This window comes from Salmo salar, chromosome ssa20 (assembly GCF_905237065.1).
Source record: "Salmo salar chromosome ssa20, Ssal_v3.1, whole genome shotgun sequence".
Taxonomy (NCBI): Eukaryota; Metazoa; Chordata; class Actinopteri; order Salmoniformes; family Salmonidae; genus Salmo; species Salmo salar.
The window spans coordinates 46,111,905-46,131,884 of NC_059461.1; positions in this window are offsets into that span (position 1 = coordinate 46,111,905).

A 19,980-nucleotide genomic window follows, 5' to 3' on the forward strand; every position below is an offset into this window, starting at 1 on the left:
CTGTCCCTGCATATCTGTCCCCAACTCTGCTGTCTGTGTGCCATCTGTTGCCTGCTCTGCCTAATGACATCATTGTGAAACATTTCCATTAGAATTTCATTTCTTTCTTATGAACATTTTATCAACTAGTCTTTGAGATATTAGGCTACTAGGGTTCTTACTTTGCGTTTTGGTGTACTGAAAAATACTCTGATGTCTGTCTTTTTTCTGCAATTTTTCTACCTGGTTGGCTACACACACACAGTATGTAGGTTATTTACAGTAGGAGATGGGCTTCTATCATCTTATCTTCTATCATTCTATATGGGCTTCTATCATCTTATCTTCTATCATTCTATATGGGCTTCGATCTAAAAGGTAGCTAGCAAATGTGAAACGGATTGCAGTGACAAGAGTTGACAGCTGTATGAGTTCACCATTTACACAACATATGCTGCAACCTTTTGTAATTTTAATCGTTTGTTTCATATTGGCTGGCTTCTAACAATAGCTGAATTTGCAAAGCTAGCGAGCACCAATTCAGTGGTGTTTGCTATAATCTTTGCTACCCGGGTTAAATAAAGGTGAAATAAAATATATAAATAAAAGTTCCCTTGCGACAATTTAGCTTTTGCAACGAGACCATTAAATATATTTAAAACAATGGTAGAAGAGAGTGTAGTTCTGTTCAGTTTATCGCTAACCTTATCACAGGGACTTTGAAGCACTAACTTACATGCATGCTGATCTTGGAATAAATTGACGATAGCAAAGATTCCATCTTTGACGACGCCACATAAATGGAATAGGTACTAGCTAGCTTAATAGTTAATATTTGCGCGCTAGCTCTGCATATTCAGCTAGTGTGTGTGCGCGATTGACTGGATTAACCTCACGTCAGTTACGTGCATTGAGTGCCTTTCAGACAGTAGATACGACCTCTACGTTACCTCGCAAGCTAAGGAACTGGCAGTGGATCAAACCATTGTGAGGCAAAGGGTGGGGGGGTTGCAATCTTTTGAAACTTAAAAACGAGCTATTAAGTGTCTATAATCAGCACAATTGCTTTCATTGCGTATTATTAATATTATTTAAATTACATAGTTATGTTTCAGTGATATATTGGGGGGGACAAATCATATTTTTCCCAGGATGGGGGGGTCGTGTCCCCCCCGTCCCCCCCGGGATTTCCGCCCCTGGCTCAGCAAACGTCTATTTCATACACGCACGCACACGCGCGCGCGCACACACACACACACACACACACACACACACACACACACACACACACACACACACAAACTACTTTCATTGAATATCAAACATTCATATACAAATGTTCCTTCTATTATAGCCTAGATCTACTGTGTGCTGGGGGAAAGATTTGACAACCAGGGCGGGAAATAAGAAATAAAACAGTTGAGAGAAAAATTGGGAATTAATTATGTAAAGGTCAAGCATTAGCCTGAGGAGAAGATTGTGTTCTTTCACTTGAGGAAATTAGGAAATTCTAGGGCCGGGTGGTGGGTGGTAATTTAGCCAGTAATGAGGCTACAACATGGAAAACTTTGGTGAGACTGTGTTCCAGGCAGCAAACTCCAGACAATACAAGATGTTTTTTGTGAGGTTGTTTTGTGATTACCAACTGCACGATGGCGCTGATAGAGATGGTCGCCTCGCTTTGAGTCCTTTGAAAACTATGCAGTATTTTTTTTTTTTAAGTATTATTTCTTACATTGTTAGCCCAGAAAACAATGTCAATTTTCCTACATTACGACCTGAAATACGACTTTCCTGAAGCAGATCCTTTGTTCAGACCCCCACCCGGGACAGTGGATCTAATCCCAGAAGCCAAGCCAAAACAACGTCGCCACAGAAGTGGCAGACGGAGCAGCCTCCTGGTCAGGCTCTATAGGTGTGCACACCGCCCATCGCTTCCGAGTATACTACTCACCAATGTCCAGTCTCTTGACAACAAGGGTAGACGAAATTAGAACAAGGGTTGCCTTCCAGAGAGACATCAGAGATTGTAGCATTCTCTGTTTCACAGAAACATGGCTCTCTCTGGATATGTTGTCGGAGTCGATTCAGCCACCGGGCTTCTTCAAGCGTCGTGCCGACAGGGTGTATGCTTCATGATTATCGACTCATGGGGCAATCATATTCAACATACAGGAATTCAAGTCCTTCTGCTCATCCGACCTAGAATTCCTTCACAATCAAATGCAGGCCATATTATCCCCCAAGAGAATTCTCGTCAGTTATTGTCACAGCTGTGTATATAACCCCTCAAGCAGACACCACGACGGCCCTCAACAACTTCATTGGACTCCATGTAAACTGGAAACCAAATATACTGAGGCTGCATTTATTGTAGCTGGGGATTTTAACAAAGCAAATTTGAGAACAAGGCTAACTAAAATCTATCAGCATATTGATTGCAGCACTCACGCGGGCAATACACTCGATCACTGCTACTCTAACTTCCGCTATGCAACAAGGCCCTCCCTCGACCTCCTTTCGGCAAATCCGACCACGACTCCATCTTTCTCCTACCGTCCTATAGGCAGAAACTCAAACAGGATATACCCGTGACTAGAACCATTCAACGATGGTCTGACCATTCGGAATCCACACTTCAAGATTGTTTTGATCACGCAGACTGGGAAATGTTCCGGGCAGCCTCAGAGAATAACATCGATCTATACGCTGACTGTGTGAATGAGTTTAAAAGGAAGTGCATTGGAGATGTTGTACCCACTGTGACTATTAAAACCTACCCTAACCAGAAACCGTGGATGGATGGCGGAATTCACGCAAAACTGAAAGCGCGAACCACCGCATTTAACCATGGAAAGAGGACTGGGAATATGGCCGAATATAAACAGTGTAGTTATTCCCTCCGCAAGGCAATCAAACAAACAAAATGTCGGTATAGGGACAAAGTGGAGTCGCAATTCAATGGCTCAGACACGTACAGTGGGGGAAAAAAGTACTTGATCCCCTGCTGATTTTGTACGTTTGCCCACTTACAAAGAAATGATCAGTCTATAATTTTAATGGTAGGTTTATATGAACAGTGAGAGACAGAATAACAACAAAAAAATCCAGAAAAGCGCATGTCAAAAATGTTATACAATTATTTCCATTTTAATGAGGGAAATAAGTATTTGACCCCTCTGCAAAACATGACTTAGTACGTTTCTTGTAGTTGGCCACCAGGTTTGCACACATCTCAGGAGGGATTTTGTCCCACTCCTCTTTGCAGATCTTCTCCAAGTCATTAAGGTTTCGAGGCTGACGTTTGGCAACTCGAACCTTCAGCAACCTCCACAGATTTTCTATGGGATTAAGGTCTGGAGACTGGCTAGGCCACTCCAGGACCTTAATGTGCTTCTTCTGGAGCTACTCCTTTGTTGCCTTGGCCGTGTGTTTTGGGTCATTTTCATGCTGGAATACCCATCCACGACCCATTTTCAATGCCCTGGTTGAGGGAAAGAGGTTCTCACCCAAGATTTGACAGTACATGGCCCCGTCAAATGATGCGATGAAGTTGTCCTGTCCCCTTAGCAGAAAAACACCCCCAAAGCATGATGTTTCCACCTCCATGTTTGACGGTGGAGATGGTGTTCTTGGGGTCATAGGCAGCATTCCTCCTCCTCCAAACACGGCAAGTTGAGTTGATGCCAAAGAGCTCCATTTTGGTCTCATCTGACCACAACATTTTCACCAGTTGTCCTCTGAATCATTCAGATGTTGGCAAACTTCAGACGGGCATGTATATGTATTCTTGAGCAGGGGGACCTTGCGGGCGCTGCAGGATTTCAGTCCTTCACGACGTAGTGTGTTACCAATTGTTTTCTTGGTGACAATGGTCCCAGCTGCCTTGAGATCATTGACAAGATCCTCCCGTGCAGTTCTGGGCTGATTCCTCACCGTTCTCATGATCATTGCAACCCCACGAGGTGAGATCTTGCATGGAGCCCCAGGCCGAGGGATATTGACAGTTCTTTTGTGTTTCTTCCATTTGCGAATAATCGCACCAACTGTTGTCACCTTCTCACCAAGCTGCTTGGCGATGGTCTTGTAGCCCATTCCAGCCTTGTGTAGGTCTACAATCTTGTCCCTGACATCCTTGGAGAGCTCTTTGGTCTTGGCCATGGTGGAGAGTTTGGAATCTGATTGATTGATTGCTTCTGTGGACATGTGTCTTTTTTACAGGTAACAAGCTGCGGTTAGAAGCACTCCCTTTAAGAGTGTGCTCCTAATCTCAGCTCGTTACCTGTATAAAAGACACCTGGGAGCCAGAAATCTTTCTGATTGAGAGGGGGTCAAATACTTATTTCCCTCATTAAAATGCAAATCAATTTATAACATTTTTGACATGCGTTTTTCTGGATATTTTTGTTGTTATTCTGTCTCTCACTGTTCAAATAAACCTACCATTAAAATGATAGACTGATCCTTTCTTTATCAGTGGGCAAACGTACAAAATCAGCAGGGGATCAAATACTTTCCCCCCCCCCACTGTATGTGGCAGGGTCTACAGGAAATCACGAACTACAAAAAGAAAACCAGCCACGTTACGGACACCGACGTCTCGCTTCCAGACAAACTAAACACCTTCTTTGCCCGCTTTAAGGATAATACAGTGTCACCGTCACGGCCCGCTAACAAGGACTGCAACCCCCCCTCCTTTTCCGTGGCCGACGTGAGTAAGACATTTAAACGTGTTAACCCTTGCAAGGCTGCTGGCCCAGAAGGTATCCTTATCCGCATCCTCAGAGCATGTGCAACAACGACGAGACGGCCTACAGGGAGGAGGTGTGGGCCCTCGGAGTGTGGTGTCAGGAAAACAACCTCACACTCAACGTCAACAACACAAACAAAGGAGATGATCATGAACTTCAGGAAACAGCAGAGGGAGCACCCCTTATCCACATCAACGGGACAGTAGTGGAGAAGGTGGAAAGTTTTAAGTTCCTCGGCGTACATATCACGGACAAACTGAAACTGAAATGGTCCACCCACACAGACAGCGTGATGAAGAAGGCGCAACAGCGCCTCTTCAACCTCAGGAGGCTGAAGAAATTTGGCTTGTCACCAAAAACACTCAAACCTTTACAGATGCACAATCGAGAGCATCCTGACGGGCTGTATCACCGCCTGGTACGGCAACTGCACCACCCACAACTGCAAGGCTCTCCAGAGGGTAGTGAGGTCTGCACAACGCATCACCGGGGGCAAACTACCTGCCCTCCAAGACACCTACACCACCCGATGTCACAGGAAGGCCAAAAAGATCATCAAGGACAACAACCACCCGAGCCACTGCCTGTTTACCCCGCTATCATCCAGAAGGTGAGGTCAGTACAGGTGCATCAAAGCTGGGACCAAGAGACTGAAAAACAGCTTCCACTCAAGAACATCAGACTGTTAAACAGCCATCACTAACATTGAGTGGCTGCTGCCAACATACTGACTCAAATCTCTAGCCACTTCATCAATTAAAAATTGGATGTAAATGTATCACTAGTCACTTTAAACAATGCCACTTTATATAATGTTTATATAATCTACATTACTCATTTCATATGTATATACTGTACTCTATACCATCTACTGCATCTTGCATATGCAGTTGGGCCATCACTTCCATATATTTATATGTACATATCCTTATTCATTCCTTTACACCTTTGTGTATAAGGTAGTTGTTGTGAAATTGTTAGATTACTTGTTAGATATTACTGCATGGTCGGAACTAGAAGCACAAGCATTTCGCTACACTCGCATTAACATCTGCTAACCATGTGTATGTGTCACGGTTGTCGTAGGATGAAGTAGACCAAAGCGCAGCGTGTGTATCGTTCCACATTTTCTTTATTTAAACTGTGAAACTATGCAATACATACAAATAAACTAAAGAACAAAAAAAAAAATAAACGTGACGCAGAGGTGAAACATACACTAACTCAGAAACAATCTCCCACAAACCCAGGTGGGAAAAACACCTACTTAAGTATGATCTCCAATTAGAGACAACAATGACCAGCTGCCTCTAATTGGAGATCATCCCAAACAAAACCCAACATAGAAATACAAAACTAGAACATAACAACATAGAAAAACTAAACCAGAAACCCCCCGTCATGCCCTGACCTACTCTACCATAGAAAATAACAGCTTTCTATGGTCAGGACGTGACAGTACCCCCCCAAAGGTGCGGACTCCGAATGCACCTAAACAACAACAACAAAAAAACTAAAAAAAGGGAGGGTTAGGGAGGGTGACAAATGTCTATGGCGGCTCTGGTGCAGTACGCAGAACCTTCTCATCCCGCAGATCCTCCAGCAGAGGAAGCAGCTCCGGTTCGGGGCGTAACCCCCGCTCTTCCCGTTGATCCCTCTGCTTTTGTGTCACCGGACCCTGGATTGTCGCTGGAGGTTCTGTACTGCAGGCCACCACTGGAGGCTCCGGGCTACAGGTCGTTGCTGGAGGCTTCGGGCTGCGGGCCGCCGCTGGAGGCTCCGGGCTGTGGACCGCCGCTGAAGGCTCCGGACCGCCGCTGGAGGCTCCGGGCTGAGGTCCGCCGCTGGAGGCTCCGGGCTGCAGACCGCCGCTGGAGGCTCCGGGCTGTGGACCGTCTCAGGAGGTTCTGGACTGCGGACCGTCTCAGGAGGTTCCGGACTGCGGAATGTCTCAGGAGGTTCCGGGCGGCGGGCCGTCTCAGGAGGTTCTGGGCGGCGGGCCGTCTCAGGAGGTTCCGGGCGGCGGGCCGTCTCAGGAGGTTCTGAGCGGTGGGCCGTCTCAGGAGGTTCCGGGCTGCGGGCCATCTTAGGAGGTTCCGGGCTGCGGGCTGTCTTAGGAGGTACCAGGCTGCGGGCCGTCACAGGAGGTTCCGGAGTGTGGGCCTTCTCAGGAGGTTCCAGACTGTAAAATGTCGCCGGAAGCTCTGGACTAGGTAATGTCGCCGGAAGCTCTGGACTGGGAACTGTCGCCGGAAGCTCTGGACTGGGAACTGTCGCCGGAAGCTCTGGACTGGGAACTGTCGCCGGAAGCTCTGGACTGGGAACTGTCGCCGGAAGCTCTGGACTGGGAATGCGCACTAGAGACCTGATGCGTGGGGCTGGCACAGGTGGCGCCAGACTGGTAACACGCACCTCAGGGCAAGTGCGGGGAGCAGGAACAGGACACCCTGAACTGGGCAGGCGCACTGGAGGCCTGATGTGTGGGGCTGGCACAGGTGGGGCCAGACTGGTGACACGCACCTCAGGGCGAGTGCGAGGAGCAGGAACAGGACACCCTGAACTGGGCAGGCGCACTGGAGGCCTGATGCGTGGGGCTGGCACAGGTGGGGCCAGACTGGTGACACGCACCTCAGGGCAAGTGCGAGGAGCAGGCACAGGGCGTACCAGGCTGGATAGACTCACTGGAGGCCTGGTACGTGGGGCAGACACAGGATATACTGGGCTGTGGAGGCGCACTGGAGGTCTCGAGCGTAGAGCTGGCACAACCCGTCCTGGCTGGATGCTCAACCTAGCTCGACAAATGCGGGGTGCGGGCACAGATCGCACCATCTGTGAATGCGCACTGGCGACACAGTGCGCATCACTGCATACCACGGTGCTTGCTTCGTCACTCGCTCCCCACGGTAAGCACGGGGAGTTGGCTCAGGTCTCCAACCTGACTCTGCCAATCTCCCCGTGTGCCAAATTTTTTGGGGGGGCTGCCTCTCGCACTTGCCTCGTGGTTGGTATAGTGCCTCGTAATATCGCCGCTCCGCTTTCACTGCCTCAATCTCCTCTTTAGGACGGCGATACTCCCCAGCCTGCCTCCAGGGTCCTTTCCCTTCCAGTATCTCCTCCTAAGTCCACTGGTCCATTCCACGCTGCTTGGTCCTTTGGGTGGTGGGAGATTCTGTCACGGTTTCTTTATTTAAACTGTGAAACTATGCAATACATACAAATAAACTAAAGAACAAAAAAAATTAAATAACCGTGACGCAGAGGTGAAACATACACTAACTCAAAAACAATCTCCCGCAAACCCAGGTGGGAAAAACACCTACCTAAGTATGATCTCCAATTAGAGACAACGATGACCCGCTGCCTCTAATTGGAGATCATCCCAAACAAAACCCAACATAGAAATACAAAACTAGAACGTAACAACATAGAAAAACTAAACTAGAAAAAAAACCTGTCACGCCCTTACCTACTCTACCATAGAAAAGAACAGTTTTCTATGGTCAGGACGTGACAGTATGTGACCAATAAATTTGATTTGATTTGACCAGCTGGCTGGTGTGTTTAAGGACATATTCAATCGCTCCTTATCCCAGTCTGCTGTCCCCACATGCTTCAAGATGGCCACCATTGTTCCTGAACCCAAGAAGGCAAAGATAACTGAACTAATTGACGACCGCCACGTATCACTCACTTCTGTCATCATGAAGTGCTTTGAGAGACTAGTCAAGGATCATATCATCTCCACCTTACCTGCCACCCTAGACCCACTTCAGTTTGCATACCGCCCCAACAGGTCCACAGACGATGCAATCGCCATCACACTGCACACTGCTCTATCCCATCTGGACAAGAGGAATTACAGGCTCAAAATGGCCAGAAACAAAGACTCTTTCTTCTGAAACTCGTCAGCTAACCATGTGTATGTGACCAATAACATTTTATTTGATTTGATTTGATAAACAGATAGCAATGACCCTGAAATCTGTATCCACATAACTTACACATTGTCAGTCAGTAAAAAAGCCTGTTTTATGCCAGAGCAGATTTGAGATACGATTGAGTGTTGATGCTAATCTGGTAGTCTCAGAAAACCAACATCTGTCACTTCAGACTCTACCATAATAACACAGCTGGTTATATGCTGTGGCCTAGGCTACATGGGAAGGGGTTGGCTAACTTGGAAACAAACAGCAAAGGGTTGCCAGGTATGTTAAACCTGGAAACCTTAATTACCCCTACAGTGAACAGTTTTCAGTTAGTGTTTTGACTGTAACTATCAGAAATGGAAAGTCCAGGGCCTGCGTTCATAAAGCGTCCTAGACAAAGGAGGTTGATCGCACCTTAATTGGGGGGGGGACGGGTTTGTCGTAATGGCTGGAGGGGAATTGGTGGAATGGTATCAAACACATGGTTTCTATGCCTCCACTGGTCTTAGTGTAGGAGTGCTGATCTAGGATCGGGTTGCTTGTGAGGAGAGTTGATCGCAGTGAGTTCATGGGCTCAGAGGAGTGTGCAAAGCATTGGTCCCTGACAGGAAGCCAGAAAGGAGGAAAGGGAAGAGCTGTTTTTTCAACACCATATTTCCTGTCCCTGTCCTTTCTCATTTGTTTTTCAGGCACTTCCACTAATTTCCCTTTTCTCTCTAGAAAAATGATGCATAGGCCTATTGAAGAATACGAAGAAGAATGTAGAGGCTTTAAAAGGCTTAAAATAGAGTAATCAATAACAGTATAATACACATTCCATGCAGTAAATATCTCTCATCTCTCAACTAATAATATTAGTTACATATAGCCTAGTGTAGTCAGAACATAATTTTTGCAATATTGTCAATGACAGATTATGCCCAAGCAGAATCATGAAAGAACAAATACAATCTTCTATGAATGAAGACGTAGCATACGTTTTCTCATATACCATATATAGCATTGTCGGTGTCCTGGAATTTTTATTTCATTATTGTTTAACCTTTATTTAACTAGTCAAGTCAGTTAAGAACAAATTCTTATCTACAATGACAGCCTACCCCGGCCAAACCTAACCCGAACAGCGCTGGGCCAATTGCACGCCGACCTATGGGACTCCCAATCACGGCTGGTTGTGATACAGCCTGGAATCGAACCAGGGTATGTAGTGACACCTCTACCACTGAGATGCAGTGCCTTAGACTGCTGCGCCAATGGAAAAACCTATTATCTACAAAAAGTAGACTTTTGATTTTAGAAAAAATCAAATAGCGGGCCTCCCGAGTGGCGCAGCAGTCTAAGGCACTGCATCACAGTGGTAGAGGTGTCACTACAGACCCGAGTTCGATCTCGGGATGTGTCGCAGCCGGCCGTCACCGGGAGACCCATGAGGCGGTGCACAATTGTCCGGGTTAGTGGAGGGTTTGGCTGGCTGGGATGTCCTTGTCCAATCACGATCTAGCGACTCCTTGTGGCGGGCCGGGTGCATGCATGCTAACTTAGCCAGCTGTACGGTGTTTCCTCCGACACATTGGTGTGGCAGGCTTCCGGGTTAAGAAGCAGTGCGGCTTGGCGGGGTCGTGTTTCGGAGGACGCATGGCTCCTCAGGACCTTCACCTCTCCCGAGTCTGTACAGGAGTTGCAGCGATGGGACAAGACTGTAATAAATAAATAAATGCATTTATTTTCAGATACATTTCCATGTAGACTAGTCATGGACATTCACAAGATTTTTTTATGACTTTTGTTGGTTCTAGAGTCATGTGCCTTTATCAATAAATGGAGGGGAATTTATGCCAAATAAATAACAAATCCATTTTTTTTTTTTTACGTCTAAATAGAAAATACTATCCTATTTGGCCCAGCAGACACAGAAGTCAGCCACAAGTCAGCCACAAGACCGAGACTCATCGCCTCTCTTCGTGCTGTCTCAATAAGTCATCAGCAGATGGTAAACCCTGCAACATATGTTTTCTGGGAGAAAATGAAGAGCTCAGACAAGCCGGGATGTGTTCCACAACACAGTAATTTTATGTGAGGCACTTTTGTGCTGTCTGGCTGGCTCTGGGCCAGAGTTTCACTACTCGTCTTCCTGGAATGTAACGCTCTATCATGTCCCTTTATTAGTGACACGAGTCTTGGCCCCATGAGAGGGTCGTAATCTGAGTGAGGCCAGGGTAGTGTTACTCAAGTCACGCAAAGGCATGCACTGTCTCTCTGTGAGGGGGTCCACCTCTGGTGTAACTCAGGAATGGAATAGGCCTTTTTTACTTCAAGGCGCCAGTTGATTTTTTTGACAGGGAAACAATGTATGTTATATAATGTTAAATATGGTCTTACTGAAAGCTGATACAAGTCTGTGATTTGGGACTGCATTTTGGTAATTTTGAATAATCATATTTGAATTTGCAGGTATTTCCAAATAATAAGAGGCACAGTTGGGTCAAGTTGGCTGGATGTCCTTTGGGTGGTGGACCATTCTTGACACACAAGGGAAGCTGTTGAGTGTGAATACCCCAGCAGCGTTGCAGTTCTTGTCACACTCAAACCGATGCGCCTGGCAGCTACTGACATACCCCGTTCAAAAGCACTTAAATATTTTTTTTTGCCCATTCACCCTCTGAATGGCACACATACACAATCCATGTCTCAATTGTCTCAAGGGTAAAACATTTTTTTATTTAACCTGTCTCCTCCCCTTCATCTGCACTGACTGAAGTGGATTTAACAAGTGACATCAATAAGGGGTCATAGCTTTCACCTGGATTAACCTGGTCAGTCTATGTAATGGAAAGAGCAGGTGTTCTGAATGTTTTGTATACTTTGGTCCACGAGCACTGATAACAACCCAAACTTGGCCAGCAGATGACAGCAAAAGACTACTACTCTTACGACAATCTTTTTTTACTCATCACCATGTCTTGACCATCATTGCATTGTCTTATTCAAGCAATGACAGTGACCAATAATCATGCTATTTCTACTTTCACACTAGTTCTGCTCCAACATCTCCAACACACAAGAGTCTTCTCAAGGACACACCATGTACCATAACATGTAGATAATGGCCCTTGTATGGCCATAGATCCCCACAGTGGGGTGTCATAATACCCATAAAACCTAGCGGTCAAACAGGGAAATGGTTCCAACAGTTTTCCCACCATTTTAGATACACTTAAAATAAGGGCTGTGTTTCGTGTAGGCTCACCCTGGCGTGACGTTGTGATAACCAAGTTAATCTCTCCCGGACAAGGTGACTTTTATCAATATATTTGTCTCTATTTACTTTCAGATTATAAAAAAAAAATCTAATTAGCATCAAAGTAGACGTCATGCAAAACTACAAATCCCTGCAACTCCTGCTCCTGCTCCTCAAATCAAATCAAATTTATTTATATAGCCCTTCGTACATCAGCTGATATCTCAAAGTGCTGTACAGAAACCCAGCCTAAAACCCCAAACAGCAAGCAATGCATGTGAAAGAAGCACGGTGGCTAGGAAAAACTCCCTAGAAAGGCCAAAAACCTAGGAAGAAACCTAGAGAGGAACCAGGCTATGAGGGGTGGCCAGTCCTCTTCTGGCTGTGCCGGGTGGATATTATAACAGAACATGGTCAAGATGTTAAAATGTTCATAAATGACCAGCATGGTCAAATAATAATAATCATAGTAGTTGTCGAGGGTGCAACAAGCACGTCCGGTGAACAGGTCAGGGTTCTATAGCCGCAGGCAGAACAGTTGAAACTCCTCATATTTTCTTGATACCTTTGCTAGTATGTATTATGTCAATTTCAAACTTGCACAAGACAGTTCACAGAATTCTGTCAATTTAAAGAAATCTGTCCTCTTTATTAATTACTACATTTAGCTGACATTAGATAGTTATAACCCAGAGATTCCTACCCTTGCCTCGAGTCAGCTGTCTCATCCAGATCATCATGGTATTTGTAGTTCTTTCTGATAGCCACATAATTAGCATTTCAATTTTGGAGGGGTAAATACAGTTGAATTTATTGATAAAAGTCAAGAGATATTTGCATGGTTATCAAAAGTTCACACCAGGTGAGCCTACAAAAAACACAGCCATTATTTTAAGTGTTTCTAAAATCCCCTATGGGAGAAATGAATGGTGGAAATACGATTGGAACCATTCACACGTTTGACCTCTAGGTTGTATGGGTATTATGACTCATACTATGGTACTCTATAATAGGTCCACCTTGCGAGCTGGCATGATGAGAAAGGAAAGATAAACTAGTTGCGTGACGCAGGGGATGTCAACTCCGATAGACAGGTACTATAATGAATCCTTGATCTCTCCACTATACCCTTTGTGAGAGTCCAGTGATCAGCCGGAGGAAGACGACACGGCAGCACCCTCCTCAGGGGATAGGTACTCAGTGTAAAGCCAATTAGTATACACCTGGGCCCACTAATTGGCTTGGTGTCTCCCTCTATATAGGTGTAACAGGAGAGGAGCTCAGGGTGGATTGGGAGCAGACACGGGGACCTGTGAGGACATCGGACTTTCCTACCGCAGAGAAAGCGACTTCATCTGACGCACCTTGGCTCTATGTTAAACAAGGCAGGTTATAGATAGAGGGAAGAATTCCCCCTGTAAATATGATGTTAAGACGATAGTCTAAAGACAAGGGGAGCCGTTTGTTGTTATGCGTTCCCTTTTTGGCCACGGCCTTTTGGTCAGCTGCTTAGTTTATTTATTCTTTTCAATCAAATCAAATTGTATCTGTCACCTGCGTTGAATACAACAAGTGTGGACCTTACAGTGAAATGCTTACAAGCCCTTAGCCAACAATATAGTTTTAAGAACATACAACAAAAATGTAAAAGACAAGAATAACAAATAATTAAAGAGCAGCAGTAAATTACAATAGCGGGGCTATATACAGGGGGTACCGATACAGAGTCAATGCCAATGTGCGGGGGCACCGGTGTCGAGGTAATTGAGGCAATATGTACATGTAGGAAGAGTTATTAAAGAAGTGACTATGCATAGATAATAACTGAGAGTAGCAGCAGCATTCCAGAGGGAGGAAGGGGCAATGCAAATAGTCTGGGTAGCCAATTGATTAGCTGTTCAGGAGTCTTATTGCTTGGGGGTAGAACCTATTTAGGAGCCTCTTGGACCTAGACTTGGCGGTCTGGAACCGCTTGCTGTGCGGTAGCAGAGAGAACAGTCTATGACTAGGCTGGCTGGAGTCTTTGACAATATTTAGGGCCTCCTCTGACACCGCCAGGTATAGAGGACCTGGATGGCAGGAAGCTTGGCCCCGGCGATGTACTGGGCCATACGCACTACCCTCTGTATTGCTTTGTGGTCGGAGGCCGGGCAGTTGCCATACCAGGCAGTGATGCAACCCATCAGGATGCTCTCGATGGTGCAGCTGTAAAACCTTTTGAGGATCTGAGGACCCATGCCAAATCTTTCAGTCTCCTGAGGGGGAATAGGTTTTGTCGTGCCCTCTTCACAACTGTTTTGGTGTGCTTGGACCATAATAGTTTGTTGGTGATGTGGACACAAAGGAACTTGAAGCTCTCAACCTGTTCATCTACAGCCCCGTCGATGAGAATGGGGGCGTGTTCGGTCCACCTTTTCCTGTAGTCCACAATCATCTCCTTTGTCTTGATCACGTTGAGGGAAAGGTTGTTGTCCTTGCACCACACGGTCAGGTCTCTGACCTCCTTCCTATAGACTGTCTCATCGTTGTCGGTGATCAGGCCTACCACTGTTGTGTCATCAGCAAACTTAATGATGGTGTTGGAGTCGTGCCTGGCCGTGCAGTCATGAGTGAACAGGGAGTACAGGAGGGGGTTGAGCATGCACCCCTGAGGGTCCCCCGTGTTGAGGATCAGTGTGGTGGATGTGTTGTTACCTACCCTCACCACCTGGGGGCAGCCTGTCAGGAAGTCCAGGATCCAGTTCCATAGGGAGGTGTTCAGTCCCAGGGTCCTTAGCTTTAAGAATGAGCTTTGAGGACACTATGCTGTTGAACGCTGAGCTGTAGTCAATGAACAGCATTCTCACATAGGTGTTCCTTTAGTCTAGGTGTGAAAGGGTAGATTGGAATGCAATAGAAATTGCATCATCTGTAGATCTGTTGGTGCGGTATGCAAATTGGAGTGGGTCTAGGGTTTCTGGGATAATGGTGTTGATGTGAGCCATGACCAGCATTTGAAAGCACTTCATAGCTACAGATGTGAGTACTACGTGTCTGTAGTCATTTAGGCAGGTTACTTTAGTGTTCTTGGGCACAGGGACTATGGTGGTCTGCTTGAAACGTGTTGGTATCACAGATTCAGACAGGGAGAGGTTGAAAATGTCAGTGAAGACACCTGCCAGTTGGTCAGCGCATGCTTTCAGTACACGTCCTGGTAATCTGGCCCTGCGGCCTTGTGAATGTTGATCTCTTTGAAAGTCTTACTCACATCGGCTGGCGGAGAGCGTGATCACATAGTCGTCCGGAACAGCTGACTCTCTCATGCATGTTTCAGTGTTACTTGCCTCGAAGCGAGCGTAAAGTTATTTAGCTCGTCTGGTAGGCTCGTGTCACTGGGCAGCTCTCGGCTGTGCTTCCCTGCCACGTCAGACAAGCATCGGAGCCGGTGTAGTAAGATTCGATCATAGTCCTGTATTGACGCTTTGCCTGTTAGATGGTTCGTCGGAGGGCATAGCGGGATTTCTTAGAAGCTTCCAGGTTAGAGTCCCGCTCCTTGAAAGCGTCAGCTCTACCATTTAGCTCAGTGCGAATGTTGCCCGTAATCCATGGCTTCTGGTTGGAGTATGTACGTACAGTCACTGTGTGGACGACGTCCTCGATGCACTTATTGATAAAGCCATTGACTGATGTGGTGTACTCCTCAATGCCATCGGAAGAATCCCGGAACATATTCTAGTCTGTGCTAGCAAAGCAGTCCTATGGTTTAGCATTTGTTTCATCTGACCACTTTTTTATAGACCGAGCTTGTAAGCAGGAATCAGGAGGATAGAATTATGGTCAGATTTGTCAAATGGAGGGTGAGAGAGCTTTTCACACTGTTTCAGCGTTAGATGCTACCTTGTACAGGAACAATTTTTTCGGGCGAAAAAACCCGTTTAGTGACAATACGAAAGATAAGGAACCACAACCACTGCCTCCGGTCTGTTCATTTCATGCCTCCCACCTGTGTTAGGGGGTTTTGGACTAGCTGATCCGTCACACCTTCTAAAGTCTACAGTATCATTCCCTTACCTATTCCCAGCATATTTTCTTTCCCAATTCAAATCAGCATCTTAAACAACCCTAATTGCCCTTGGTTATTGCTGTGACTGAGATCAAATATCTGCCACCTTTGTTGAGCCCTAAGAATGGATATTGTAAAGAAGCACAATGGTGATGTTGGAGTATGTTGTCACTACAGTATAATCCTGGCTGACATGTCTTGATGTTTTTTACACTGGTCATGTCTGGCTGGGACTTTTTCTAGCTCGTTTTCAGTGGTGAAGGTTACAGTTGCAATGTTTAACTTTGTGAAATGTTAGGTTTCCTGTATTGGTGATTGGATGGATTGGACCTGTATTATTAAAACTGAATAGAGAAAGATTCCACGTTTAACAGCTACACTGAACAAAAATATACTGCTCCAAAAAATAAAGGGAACACTTAAACAACACAATGTAACTCCAAGTCAATCACACTTCTGTGAAATCAAACTGTCCACTTAGGAAGCAACACTGATTGACAATACATTTCACATGCTGTTGTGCAAATGGAATAGACAACAGGTGGAAATTATAGGCAATTAGCAAGACACCCCGAATAAAGGAGTGGTTCTGCAGGTGTTAACCACAGACCACTTCTCAGTTCCTATGCTTCCTGGCTGATGTTTTGGTCACTTTTGAATGCTGGCGGTGCTTTCACTCTAGTGGTAGCATGAGACGGAGTCTACAACCCACACAAGTGGCTCAGGTAGTGCAGCTCATCCAGGATGGCACATCAATGCGAGCTGTGGCAAGAAGGTTTGCTGTGTCTGTCAGCGTAGTGTCCAGAGCATGGAGGCGCTACCAGGAGTCAGGCCAGTACATCAGGAGACATGGAGGAGGCCATAGGAGGGCAACAACACAGCAGCAGGACCGCTACCTCCGCCTTTGTGCAAGGAGGAGCACTGCCAGAGCCCTGCAAAATGACCTCCAGCAGGCCACAAATGTGCATGTGTCTGCTCAAACGGTCAGAAACAGACTCCATGAGGGTGGTATGAGGGCCCGACGTCCACAGGTGGGGGTTGTGCTTACAGCCCAACACCGTGCAGGACGTTTGGCATTTGCCAGAGAACACCAAGATTGGCAAATTCGCCACTGGCGCCCTGTGCTCTTCACAGATGAAAGCAGGTTCACACTGAGCACGTGACAGACGTGATAGAGTCTGGAGACGCCGTGGAGAACATTCTGCTGCCTGCAACATCCTCCAGCATGACCGGTTTGGCGGTGGGTCAGTCATGGTGTGGGGTGGCATTTCTTTGGGGGGCCGCACAGCCCTCCATGTGCTCGCCAGAGGTAGCCTGACTGCCATTAGGTACCGAGATGAGATCCTCAGACCCCTTGTGAGACCATATGCTGGTGCGGTTGGCCCTGGGTTCCTCGTAATGCAAGACAATGCTAGACCTCATGTGGCTGGAGTGTGTCAGCAGTTCCTGCAAGAGGAAGCATTGATGCTATGGACTGGCCCGCCCGTTCCCCAGACCTGAAACCAATTGAGCACATCTGGGACATCATGTCTCGCTCCATCCACCAACGCCACGTTGCACCACAGACTGTCTAGGAGTTGGCGGATGCTTTAGTCCAGGTCTGGGAGGAGATCCCTCAGGAGACTATCCGCCACCTCATCAGGAGCATGCCCAGGCGTTGTAGGGAGGCCATACAGGCACGTGGAGGCCACACACACTACTGAGCCTCATTTTGACTTGTTTTAAGGACATTACATCAAAGTTGGATCAGCCTGTAGTGTGGTTTTCCACTTTAATTTTGAGTGTGACTCCAAATCCAGACCTCCATGGGTAGATAAATTGGATTTCCATTGATTATTTTTGTGTGATTTTGTTGTCAGCACATTCAACTATGTAAAGATAAAAGTATTTAATAAGATTATTTAATTCATTCAGATCTAGGATGTGTTATTTTAGTGTTCCCTTTATTTTTTTGAGCAGTGTATAAATGCAACATGCAACCATTTGAAAGACTTTACTGAGTTACTGATCATATGAGGAAACCAGTCAATAGAAATAAATGCATTAGGCCCTAATCTATGGATTTGCATGACTGGACAGGGGTGCAGCCATGGGTGGGCCTGGGAGGGCATAGGTCTACACACTTGGTAGCCAGGCCCACCCACTGGGGAGCCAGAGCCCAGCCAATCAGAATTATTTTTTTTTGCCACAAAAGGGCTTTATTACAGACAGAAAACTCAACACCCCCTCCCCCCTCAGACCATCCCGCAGGTGAATTCTCTAAAATTACGTTGGAGGCGACTTATGGTAGCGAAATTAACATTCAATTCTCTAGCAACAGCTCTGGTGGACCTTCCTGCAGTCAGCATGCCAATTGTACGCTCCCTCAAACATCTGTGGCATTGTGTTGTGTGACCAAACAGCACATTTTAGAGTGGCCTTTTATTGTCCCCAGCAAAAGGCGCACCTGTGTAATGATCATGCTGTTTAATCAGCTTCTTGATATGCCACACCTGTCAGGTGGATGGATTATATTGGCAATGGAGAAATGCTCACTAACAGGGATGTAAATACATCTGTGCATATGGAACATTTCTGGGATCTTTTATTTCAGCTCATGGAACATGGGATATTGCTTTTGTATTTACATTTTGTTCAGTATATTATCAACCCATTCATTTTACATTTGAGTTAATTGTTCAGAATTCCTTTGTCATATCTGTGTTCCCTCTCTCAAACCACAAATGATATAGCAAAATACACATGCTAAATTGTTTCCTTTTATCTAGCTTATTAATTTCTTTCTTCGCATCATATAACAAGTAAGGCAAGCAACATGCATTTTATTACTATGGTATTTCCACATGTACAATACTGTTCTTTCATTCATTTTCAGAATCAAACAACCTTGATTAACCTTGATTTAAATAATAGTAAACAGCTTAGCTTGAAACTACAAGGGTCCAGAGTTTTGCATAATCTGGAATTGTCCCATTGAGTGACCCCAGCGGCCATTAGGATGATTGGAATCTGATAATATGATTAGACCACATAAAAATACATCCCGTGTTGAACACTAAACAATTATCATTGGAGAAATCTTGGGCAGAGACAAAAAGTGAAGGGACTGTCACCAAGTGATGCATCCGTATAGTATAACAAATCTCTTCTCTCGCCAAGGGGCTTTTGGCAGAAACATATCTGGTCGTTTTGATTCTATATTTCACTCTGAACAATAGGCATTCACGGTAGCAGTTGTAGCCTATAGCAAAGGCTACTTTCAAAGTAGCTCTTAGAACAAAATAGAATAGAGGGATGACATGCAAGTGAAATTAACAATGCCTATTTTTGGTTCTGTGTGTTTCTTACCTTGTGGCTTCCGTTATCACATTTCCAGCATTCATAGTGTTTCATTCTCAAGACATGAATCCACTCTTCTACATAGGACATCCCAAAGACCGCTTTGTCTCTCGTATAGACTTAACTTCTCACTTTTAGATGGAAGTTTGATAAGAAATGCAAAAGGAACCCCAGGGATTGAATGGCATTTTGATGAATAGGTTTTGTGTGGTGATTAATGTTTATAAAATTTGAACCGACCCACCCTTGTTCCAAACAAGGTTTTGTAATGAAATGCCAATGCATGCCCAACCCGTGAAGCTCTAAGGGCCTCTTTCCTAGACAGAGGTTAAGCCTGTTCCTGGGCTAAAAACCATGCTCAAAGCAGAATTTCGTATAGATTTTCTGGATCATCTCATTGGCTCAGAATTCATATTATTGCATATTCTACACAATATCTCAACCTATCAAATAAAAAATACAATTATAGTACCAGTCAAAAGTTTGGACACACCTACTCATTCAAGGGTTATTCTTATTTCTTTAAAACTATTTTCTACAATGTAGAATATTTGTGAAAACATCAAAACTATGAAATAACACATATGGAATAAGTAAGCATTTCACGGTAAGGTCTACACTTGTATTCGGCACATGTGACAAACACAGTTTAATTTGATTTGAATCATGTAGTAGCCATAAAAGTGTTAAACAAATCAAAATATA